Source organism: Mytilus trossulus, chromosome 1 (genome assembly GCF_036588685.1).
Source record: "Mytilus trossulus isolate FHL-02 chromosome 1, PNRI_Mtr1.1.1.hap1, whole genome shotgun sequence".
NCBI lineage: Eukaryota > Metazoa > Mollusca > Bivalvia > Mytilida > Mytilidae > Mytilus > Mytilus trossulus.
The window spans coordinates 31,300,122-31,311,579 of record NC_086373.1 but is presented as its reverse complement, the minus strand read 5'-3'; the positions used below and the strand labels follow the sequence as shown (position 1 = coordinate 31,311,579).

The 11,458-nt window shown below is 31.7% G+C and overlaps 1 protein-coding gene across 1 annotated transcript in view; it reads left to right on the top strand.

Annotated features, from left to right (window-relative positions):
- The first annotated feature begins 5,273 nt into the window (after nucleotides 1-5,273).
- LOC134721420 (neuronal calcium sensor 2-like) overlaps nucleotides 5,274-11,458 on the top strand; it is a 113,021-nt gene continuing 106,836 nt past the window's right edge. Inside the window, exon 1 of the mRNA XM_063584418.1 lies at nucleotides 5,274-5,361. The gene's annotated coding sequence lies outside the window, so the exon portion shown is untranslated. The remainder of the gene's footprint in view (nucleotides 5,362-11,458) is intronic.

Genomic DNA, 11,458 nt, shown 5'->3' with positions numbered 1-11,458 from the left:
TAACTTTTATATTGTTTACATGTTAAAATGTTGCAATTTAATTTTCAACATTTATAATATGCTATAACAATGACACACAAGGGAGACATTTTCTTATAGATATCATCAGCTTATTTTAATATTTCATTATTTGAATTCACTTCAAATTTAAAGTTAATGTTGTGACCAATGATAAATCAGTATATTATATGTCATTGATGACAAAAAAAATAATTGATTGTTAATGTCTGTGTCATTTTAGACTTTTGTGGATAGTTGTCTCATTGGCAATCATACCACATCTTCTTTTTTATATTGTAAACTTTACTACATGTGGATATGATGACATGCAATCCATATCCTAGATTTGTGATCAAACAGGAATGCTTGTTACTACAAAACACAGATCAAGTTTGAATTTTGGTGGCATCACTTTAACAGTTTTAGAGTTATACCCCTTTATTTATGGAAAAATTGCTGAATTTTTTGTTTCTTTTGTCTATAAACTTTGGTATGCCTCAACCAAATGTTATGAAACTTTTACACAATGCTTATAGCTACAAAACACAGATCCATTTTGAATTTTAGTGGTAGTACTTTTATTTTTCTAGAGTTATGCACCTTTTCAAAAGGAAAAATTGCTGAATTTTTTTCGTTTCTTTACTCAAACTTAATAATTTTATATGATCTGGAGAGGGGCCATCATCTGTGTCCCATGGACACATTACCCATTTATTGTGGTAACTGTTGAGGTTCTCCACAAACCAGTGTTTATTGTTCTTTCCTTTGTATATACCCTGCTCAGTTTCTTGGTAATTTTTGTAGAAGTCTTTTAGATACTGTTAGTTACTTATATGTAATTTAAGTATTGTTTATACAAACAGAAAAGTTATTTCAGTTTTCAAGTAATTAATTTTATGATAAAGATGCTGACATTATGGATGCAATTAATTAACATACACAGACCATTTGTTAACATTTGACACTTTGAAGTTACAACTGGAATCTCACTAGGAGGCACACTAATCTTGTCTTAATCAGATACATGTCACAAAAAATCACTGTGGGAGAGGAAGCAGAATATGATACCAGATCTCTTTAATACTGATTACACAATAAATAGTATCTTATTTGAGGGTCAGTAGGTCAGTCTCCTCCCCTGGATGTTAGATGTACCCAATCTGTGTGTAAAGCCTATTGCATGGTCTTTGTATAATCAGTTTCTTGGTTCATAGCAGCCTGACTAGTTGATGGAGTTTTACAGTGCTATTATTCAATTTACCTCCCACCTTCCCCTTCCTATAACACCTTCAATATTGTTTCATGACTAGAGAAACAACTCAGCTTAAACTAGTGATATTTTTTTCTTTATTTCAGTTTTCCTTAATGGAATTTTATCACTGGTCATTTCTAAAATTTCATTCATCCCCAAGCATTTCGGGGACAAATTTTATCAAATTTATTCCAGTTCCAGTTTGATAGACCCCTGCTACTTCACGAGTACATGGGCTATCCCCCAGGCAGACCCTTGCACTACCTGGCTGCCGATGAGACGCCTAGTCTCATCACCTAAGTGGAGAACCCTCGCTTCACATTCCCCGGCTGGCGCATTGTCGGGCAGGCAGGTTCTTCCTTACACTGAAGGTTGCAAGCTGACTTGCTCAGGCAGGAACTCAAAATTGCGTTTGTATGCTGAGTGTTTCTCAAGGGCCTTCAAAGTGTCAAATGTTAACAAATGGTCTGTGTATGTTAATTAATTGCATCCATAATGTCAGCATCTTTATCATAAAATTAATTACTTGAAAACTGAAATAACTTTTCTGTTTGTATAAACAATACTTAAATTACATATAAGTAACTATTTATACAAACTTCAAAGGTGTTTGTATCCTGCTATCTCATATTGTATTTTCTTGAGGTCTTGTATTGTATTTTCTTGTAGTGTTCTATTGTATTTTCTTCTAGACTCTTATTATATATTTCTTGTGGTCTCATATGGAAATATTATTTCTTGTAGTCTCATATGGAAATATTATTTCTGTAGTTTCAGTAGGAGGTTGTGTAATCTTTTGTTTGTGTAATCTTTGTTTGTGTAACTGTTGAGGGATCCTGATATAGCAAATCTCAATAAAGTCAGCATTGCAATATGATAGCTAGCCCACATTAAAATGAGCAAAAAGACCAAATAAATGCTCCAAAACAAACTACAACCAAGGCAAATATAAGGGGTTTCTGTGTGTAAACCAAAACATAGTCTCAGCAAATCATACTGGCTTAAAGCAGAAAGACAGTTAGAATAATAATATTTATTAAAAATCATTTAATTTTGGCCCTTGAGAAACACTCAGCATACAAACGCAATTTTTGAGTTCCTGCCTGAGCAAGTCAGCTTGCAACCTTCAGTGTAAGGAAGAACCTGCCTGCCCGACAATGCGCCAGCCGGGGAATGTGAAGCGAGGGTTCTCCACTTAGGTGATGAGACTAGGCGTCTCATCGGCAGCCAGGTAGTGCAAGGGTCTGCCTGGGGGATAGCCCATGTACTCGTGAAGTAGCAGGGGTCTATCAAACTGGCACTGGAATAAATTTGATAAAATTTGTCCCCGAAATGCTTGGGGATGAATGAAATTTTAGAAATGACCAGTGATAAAATTCCATTAAGGTCCAAAAACTCAGATGGAAACATATGAGTGCCCCCAAGGATTTAGGAGTTTGGATTATTCACCTTCAATAAAGTCATGAGAAAAATAAACAAAAAAATAATGAAAATATATGTTACATACTGATTCATAATAATGTTACTACATGTACATGTATTACTAATGATATTTAGTATTTAAAGATTAGAAGTTAATGATAAAAATTTCTTAAAAAAACTGCATACTTGTTAGGAAATAAACATGAGAATTTTATAAACAAAGGTATCCAGTATTCAAAACATTAAGTGATGCTATTAACATAGAATTCAGTATCCCAAATTTGAAAATGTTATAAAAAATGATATTCAGTATTCCAATTTAAAAAAAAAATGCTATACAAAAATGCAATCCAGTATCCAAACAAGATTAATTCAAAATTTTATATGTTTAAAGATTCAAACATGATTATACTACCATAGTCAGTATATTCAATGATGAGAATGCTATAAAAATGATATTCAGTATATTCAATGATGAGAATGCTATAAAAACGATATCAGTATATTCAATGATGAGAATGCTATAAAAAATTATATTCAGTATATTCAATGATGAGAATGCTATAAAAAATTATATTCAGTATATCAATGTATCTTTAACATCAATAAGACGATATAAACAATCTCTATAATATCTTAAATAAATAGGAAAACTGTAAAGATCCTTGGTTTTGACATATTTTAGATGTTAAGTTGTCTATTTAAAAAGTGTATGTATATAAAAAAAGAAATAAAGATAAAATAAAGCATTGTTCTTTTTTTTTTTTTTTTTTTTTTTTTTTTTTTTTTTTTTTTTTTTTTTTTTCAAATGTTAACAAATGGTCTGTGTATGTTAATTAATTGCATCCATAATGTCAGCATCTTTATCATAAAATTAATTACTTGAAAACTGAAATAACTTTTCTGTTTGTATAAACAATACTTAAATTACATATAAGTAACTATTTATACAAACTTCAAAGGTGTTTGTATCCTGCTATCTCATATTGTATTTTCTTGAGGTCTTGTATTGTATTTTCTTGTAGTGTTCTATTGTATTTTCTTCTAGACTCTTATTATATATTTCTTGTGGTCTCATATGGAAATATTATGAATTCAAATGATTAACGAAAAACAAATTTTCTAAAGGAATGAGTGTAGACTTTGCCAAAACCACGAAATTAAATATCCACGAATATGTAAATTTTCCCAAACCAAGAAAATTGGTACCCACGAAAATAAATGAATCCACAGTATCATATGAGAAGAAATTATCAGTGACATCACAATTTAGGTCTATGATATTTGGTAGTCAGTTGTATTAGACACTGGCACATCACATTCCTATTATAATATGTTAGGCCTACCTGCTCAGTCAATATCTATTGACATTATAACTTTTACATTGTTTACATGTTAAAATGTTGCCATTTAATTTTCAACATTTGCAATATATGCTATAACAATGACACACAAGGGAGACATTTTCTTATAGATATCATCATTTCATTTTAATATTTCATTATTTGAATTCACTACAACTTGAAAGTTAATGATGTGACCAATGATAAATCAGTATATTATATTTGATTAATGACTACATTTGGGTATGTTGTAATTAAATCATCCATATTCTAGACTTCTGCTTAGTAGGAAATTGTAAATATTATATAAATATTGGAAAGTTTCCAACCATCAAACCAGAAAACTGAAGTTGTACGTCTAATAAGATTATTAACTTCTAATCCTACAAATCTTTTCAGCACAATCATGTTAAATGTTATGAAACATACAGAATGCCTTTTACCACAAAACTCAGATCAAGTACAAATTTTGGTAGTATCACTTTTATAGTTCTTGAGTTATGTAACTTTGTAATGTTATATGCAATCTGGACATAACCTGTGTCCTATGGACACATACCCCATTTATTTCTAAGAACTATGCTACTTTTAACTGAGGAATTTGGCCATATATACTATTGTACCAGTTTTAAAGGTTTAGTTGAGAATTGTGAACTTTATACATTGACAAAAATAACATCACAAACATAACTGAGAGGTGTAAAAGGGGGGTGTATCTGCACAGAAGAACCCAAAATAAAATTGCCGTTTCATGATGAGCGAACAATTAAAAATTTCTTGCTCGTTAATCTTTTCACCAATTTCACAAAACATGGTGAATAAGGAACCATTTACACGGCTGCACTTGAAATAATAAAGGGCAAATATAGTTGCACTAAAATAACCCTTTTACCACCCTCATAACTATAATCCAACACAATTTTTTTTAAACATTTTACCAATGATAAAAAAAAAAGAGTCAATATATATATACAGTTTGAAAATATATGCTATAAATCATCATTAGAAATCTTCTGACTTGTTCATGTTGTTTTAGAGATAGTAAATTGCAGGGGTGTATTAACCTTACTAACAAGCTGTTCCGTTTGATTTTGCTCTCTGCTGCTGTTAACAGCTTTCACCTCTGCTGATCTTTTATATATTACCCTAATGTAAATTTTGACAGCTTTCATTGTACATTGACTTTTCCAATGTTAACATCATGTATAACTTGTTTATAAAGTAAAAATTTTTGGCACACCACTGCTGACTGAGAAACAAAATTTTATTAGTCTATTCATCAATTACAGTGCATAGGAACAGATGTTAACTAAAGATACTCCTAAATTATCAGGTGATATAAAGGTAAGTTTAAATTATATACTATTTTATTTACTTATTTATTGATTATGAGGATGCACAGCTGATTGTAGTATTTGTACTAAAGAATACTGTGGATTCAGTTTTATTTGTTGGATACTATTTTCTTTGATTTCTTAGTTATAAGTGATCCATCTAAATTTTAATGTTTAACTACGTACACGTTTCATATAGCCTTGTAAAATGTCAAAACCGGAACATCACATAATAGTATCCATAAAAATACCATTTTTTTTCACAGTCATTTAATATTTATGAGTCCACAGTAATTTCTTTAATTTTGCAGTTGGTTTTCTCGTTTGAATGGTTTTACACTAGTAATTTTTTGGGGCCCTTTATAGCTTGCTGTTCAGTGTGAGTAAAAGCTCCATGTTGAAGGACGTACCTGACCTATAATGGTTTACTTTAATATATTGTTACTTGGATGGAGAGTTGTCTCATTGGCACTCATACCACATCTTCCTATATCTAGGTATTAAACTATAAGTGTAAAGGTATACACGTATTCTAATGTGATAATGTCATACTATATGCAAATATCCAACCTGATGTCATGAGCTGTATGTATGACGTTAATGTCATAGTTTATTTTGGTGTCCTTATGTCTAGCCATTCATAACTTTTCGTATGAAAAAGCTTAAGACAACAGGTTTGAATATTTAGGGGAACATTGCCCAATTGAATAATGATTGTCTGCCCAAACCAAGGGCATGTTTATTGTTTGTGTGTCTGTCCTGCTTTAGTTTAAAGTTTTTGGTCAAGGTAATTTTTTATTCTGAATTTACCATTTGTATTTATTACTGATACCTTAAGCCTTTATCCCCCTGTGCTTTATTTTTGTATAGAAAAAAAATCTACACTTATGATTAGATATTTATCTTATTTATACCCAAAGGTATAAAGAAGAAAGGTAATTAGTGTTTTACCTGTTTGTCTGTCAGTTATTTTCATTTCTAGATGCTTTTTCAAATATTTAATATCAGATTGCAAACTTACTCCGATATGTGGTCACATATAATGAGCAGATGATCCCTATTGATTTTGAGGTCACCTTTTCCAAGGTCAAGGTCAAAGTTACTGAAAATAGAAGAAGAGTTGTTTGCTGATCAATGCTACATCACATTTTAAAATTGAGAATGGAAACGGGGAATGTGTCAAAGAAACAACCCGACCAAAGAAAAAAACAGCAGCAGAAGGTCACCAACAGGTCTTCAATGTACAAGAAATTCCCGCACCGGGAGGCGTCCTTCAGCTGGCCCCTAAACAAATATATACTAGTTCAGTGATAATGAACGCCATACTAATTTCCAAATTGTACACAAGAAACCAAAATTAAAATAATACAAGACTAACAAAGGCCAGAGGCTCCTGACTTGGGACAGGCGCAAAAATGTGGCGGGGTTAAACATGTTTGTGAGATCTCAACCCTCCCCCTATACCTCTAGCCAATGTAGAAAAGCAAACGCACAACAATATGCACACTAAAACTCAGCTCAAGAGAAGTCTGAGTCTGATGTCAGAAGATGTAACCAAAGAAAATAAACAAAATGACAATAATACATAATTAACAACAGACTACTTACAGTTAACTGACATGCCAGCTCATATTGCATTGCATTGTTTCTATGTTTATGAAATTATATCATCAGAGTATTAAAAACTTTCTCCTCCTATATGGGTGGGGGAAGCATTGGGTATGTGAGATTACTAACTAAAGGTTCTTGAACTTACAGCCTGTATTGATTTGAATTCTCAAAACAGACCAAGGTCAAATGAAATGTTTTATCCATAAGAAGGCAGCCTTTTGTGGTCCATAGATTGTTTGTGTATGTGTCAGTCAGAATTAATCTTTAACATTCTCAAATTTGCCAAATGCAGTTAAACTTATCTGCCATCTTTCCTTCCATCTATTTTCACATGCTTATGAAGTTCCTAAGGACTGTAATTATTGTTAATCTCAGTTATGAGTAAAATTACTTCCTGTAATATTGGTCACTGGATGTTAGACAACCAATTATCTCTGAAAACTAGAACTTCATTCTTTAGTGGATTTAAGCTACCCATCATTACCTATACTAAATTGATTTTTGATAAATAAATTCATATCATGATAAAACATTTGGGAATTTTCTGCAAAATTCAATCATGCTCCTGTGGTGAATACTAAAACCAAAAATTACATCATAAAATTTTTAATGAATGATTATGTAATCCTGTGATAGGTTTTATTCTGAAAATTGAAATATTGAGTACAGACGAACTCTATCACCAATAGCTATTGAATGTATAAGATTTAATTAGTATTCTTTGTACGTTCCTTTGAAGTTGTGATGTATATCATCCATGCTCCATCTTCCAATCAAGTTAGTGTTTGAAAAATAACACATAAACATTTATCTTGGTAAATATTTCATTTGCTGCACTTATAAAAACACTGCAGATTGGTTTTATTTTATTTACCAGTAATAAGGAAATAGTTTCTGCATTGATATTATATTTTGTTAAATGTTATAAAGATTTTAACAGTTGATTTTGTGGGTTCTTTGGTGATATTTTGATATTGATATTTCATAATATTCATAGCAAGATTTTATAAAAGAAAACCACATTGTTGTATTTCTTAGTTTTTATAAATCAACCAGATATATTTTTTTTGGTCAATCCTGAGACTTTTGTTGCAGAAAGCTCGACATAGTGATAGTGATCAGACGACAGCTTCATTAACTAATATCATAAAAGCTTCATATTTATGAAGGTCAAAGACCTGGATGCTTTATACTTTGTATATAGATGCCTTATGATATGAAGTTTTTGTTTGTCTCATGTCCAATGTCCTTGACCTTATTTTCATGGTTCAGTGACTACTGAAAAAAAAATGAAATAAGTTGTAGTATTAATTTCTCTCTTATTATGAGTAATAGGATAACTATATTTGATGTGTGGGTACCTTACAAGGTCCTCATGCATGTCAAACACTTTTCACTTGACCTTCAGTTCATGAATCAGTGGACAAGGTTAAGTTTTGGTGTTCATGTCCATCTCTCAGATACTATTAGCAATAGGTCTAGCAGATTTGGTGTATGGATGGATTGTAAGGTGTATATATGTCCAACTGGCAGGTGTCATCTGACCTTGACCTCATTTTAATGGTTCAGTGGTTATAGTTAATTTGTGTTTTGGTCTGTTTTTTCTAAGCTGATTGCAATAGGTATACTATATTTGGTGTATGGAATGATTGTTAGGTGTACATGCCCAACTGGCAGGTCAGATGTATTGTAAGCTGTATCTGCCTTGCATGTTTCATCTGACCTTGAACACATTTTTATTGTTCCTTGGTCAATGCTTTAGTATTTATTATATTGAATGATTGTAAAAAACAATAAGTTACATAGGGCAATACATAAGAAAAGAAGCTTACACAAAGTTTATCGTGTAAGTCAAAAACTAAATTAAATTTATTATATTAGATTATGGAAGAACAACCGAACACCACATGCAAAATTGACTTAATTGATAAAATGTATTAAATCTAAATTTATCATTCAAGATGCAGCTAAATTGGTTCTAAATTCATAATAAATTTCACAGAATCCAAAAAAACTGCCCAATTAGTTATACCTTGTTTTAACTGAAGCATGCATATTAGTTTTACAACTGCTGTCTAACTAATGAGCGCACAAAGGTGTAAAATGTAACCAAGGTTTTATGCACCAATTGTTTATCAAAGAAACAGGGATAAGAATCACACAAAAACATGTATAAATAGTTTAAGAAGTAAAACTCTCATGTCATACTTTTATAGTTCGTTATTATGTTGTACTGTTGTACCACTGTCTCAGGTAAGAGGGAGGGTTGGGATCCTGCTAACATGTTCAACCCCGCCATTTAAGTATGTGCCTGTCCCAAGTCAGGAGCCTGTAATTCAGTGGTTGTTGTTTGTTTATGTATTACATATTTGTTTTTCGTTCATTTTTTACATAAATAAGGCCGTTAGTTTTTCTCGTTTGAATTGTTTTACATTATCTTATCGGCCTTGTATAGCTGACTATGAGGTAGGGGCTTTGCTCATTGTTGAAGGCCGTACAGTGACCTATAGTTAATGTTTGTGTCATTTTGGTCTTTTGTGGATAGTAGTCTCATTGGTAATCATACCACATCTTCTTTTTTTTATATCTCATGTCATACTCTTAGCTAATTTTAAAATGGGTTAGCATTATTTTTGTTGATATCTTAACAAATATGTAGAGTTAGATAGGTGTAAATAAAGAGATGATATATAAAAATAATTCCATTCAAATGTGGATATTAAGAACTTTTTACTTTCAAAGTTGTTCTATAAGGTATGGTAGAAAGGCAGTTCCTATATTTTATTGATATTAGATCATGAATTTGATTGCAAAGCATAGACATTGATCCCATTGAAAATCACATAAAATATTATGTATGTGCCAGCTGAATGTAGTGGGAAAAGGACATCAGCATAAGACACTGATACAAGCCTTTGTGTTTTGTATAGGCAGTTTTGTGTTCGTCTTGTTCTGCAAACTATATCTAATAAACAACCACTGGCTTAATCGAAGCATGAAAACCACTTCCCCCTGCTTATGATACCAAGAGTATGATCAATACATGGTAAAGGATAGGTGTCTTTTACTGTACTTTCATTTAATTTTCTGAAGTCCTTACAATAACAAATAGAACCTTTCCCTTTCTTCACAGGGCACACTGGGGCTGCACATGGACTACAACTGGGTTCAATTCAATTTTTGTCAATAAAATAATGTTGTACAAATCTTCCTCAAGAACATCTGTTTGTTTCAAAGCTACTCTCAGTGACGATATTTATATAGTTTGCATCAGATCCCCAAAGAGAACAATCAGGACCTTCAAATGAATCTCTTTCAGAAGCCTCAATAATTATTTCTCTATTTACAGAAATTGAAACTTGTCTAGCTATCTGAAATCTTGAACACTGGGAACTATTGTCTTTGACACTTTTAAAAGCATTGGCTTTGATTTGAATATCAATTTCATTCTCTTCAAAGAAATTCATTTCTAAGATCCATATGACACTTTTATATTAGCAACAACATGTACAATAACTTCTTGTTTAACTAATAAGAAACCTATTGCTATATTTAAAATGTGTTTGCCTTTAACACTTAAAGCATTGCCATTAACAGTTGTCAATGTACCATCTAGACATATCAACTGAGAATTTAATTTTAATTTCTCAAAAGTATCCTAAGAAATGTAATCCAGTATCAACAAGAAATGTAACGTCAAATTCATCAATTGCAGGCAAAAAATGGAAAAGACAATTTTGATTCGCTAAATTTAATGATCTCTTCTAATTAGATCTGATATCAAACTTTCAGTTTTGTTTTGTGACCTTTCTAAAAATTTTACACATTGAACAAATAGATTAATCAATGCAGAAGTCCTTTGACAACAGAATCAGATCTGAATTGACGTGGAATTGAAACTAAATTTTCAAGACTGGGTAACCTTGTAGTACAGTTGATATAGTCTTTCAGATACATGAGTAACCATATTGTCAAGACCATGTAACCTTGTAGTACAGTTGATATAGTCTTTCAGATACATGAGTAACCATATTGTCAAGACCATGTAACCTTGTAGTACAGTTGATATAGTCTTTCAGATACATGAGTAACCATATTGTCAAGACTATGTAACCCTGTAGTGCAGTTGATATAGTATTTCAGATACATGGGTAACCATATTGTCAAGACCATGTAACCCTGTAGTACAGTTGATATAGTCTTTCAGATACATGAGTAACCATATTGTCAAGACCATGTAACCCTGTAGTACAGTTGATATAGTCTTTCAGATACATGAGTAACCATATTGTCAAGACCATGTAACCCAGTAGTACAGTTGATATAGTCTTTCAGATACATGAGTAACCATATTGTCAAGACCATGTAACCTTGTAGTACAGTTGATATAGTCTTTCAGATACATGAGTAACCATATTGTCAAGACCATGTAACCCTGTAGTACAGTTGATATAGTCTTTCAGATACATGAGTAACCATATTGTCAAGACCATGTA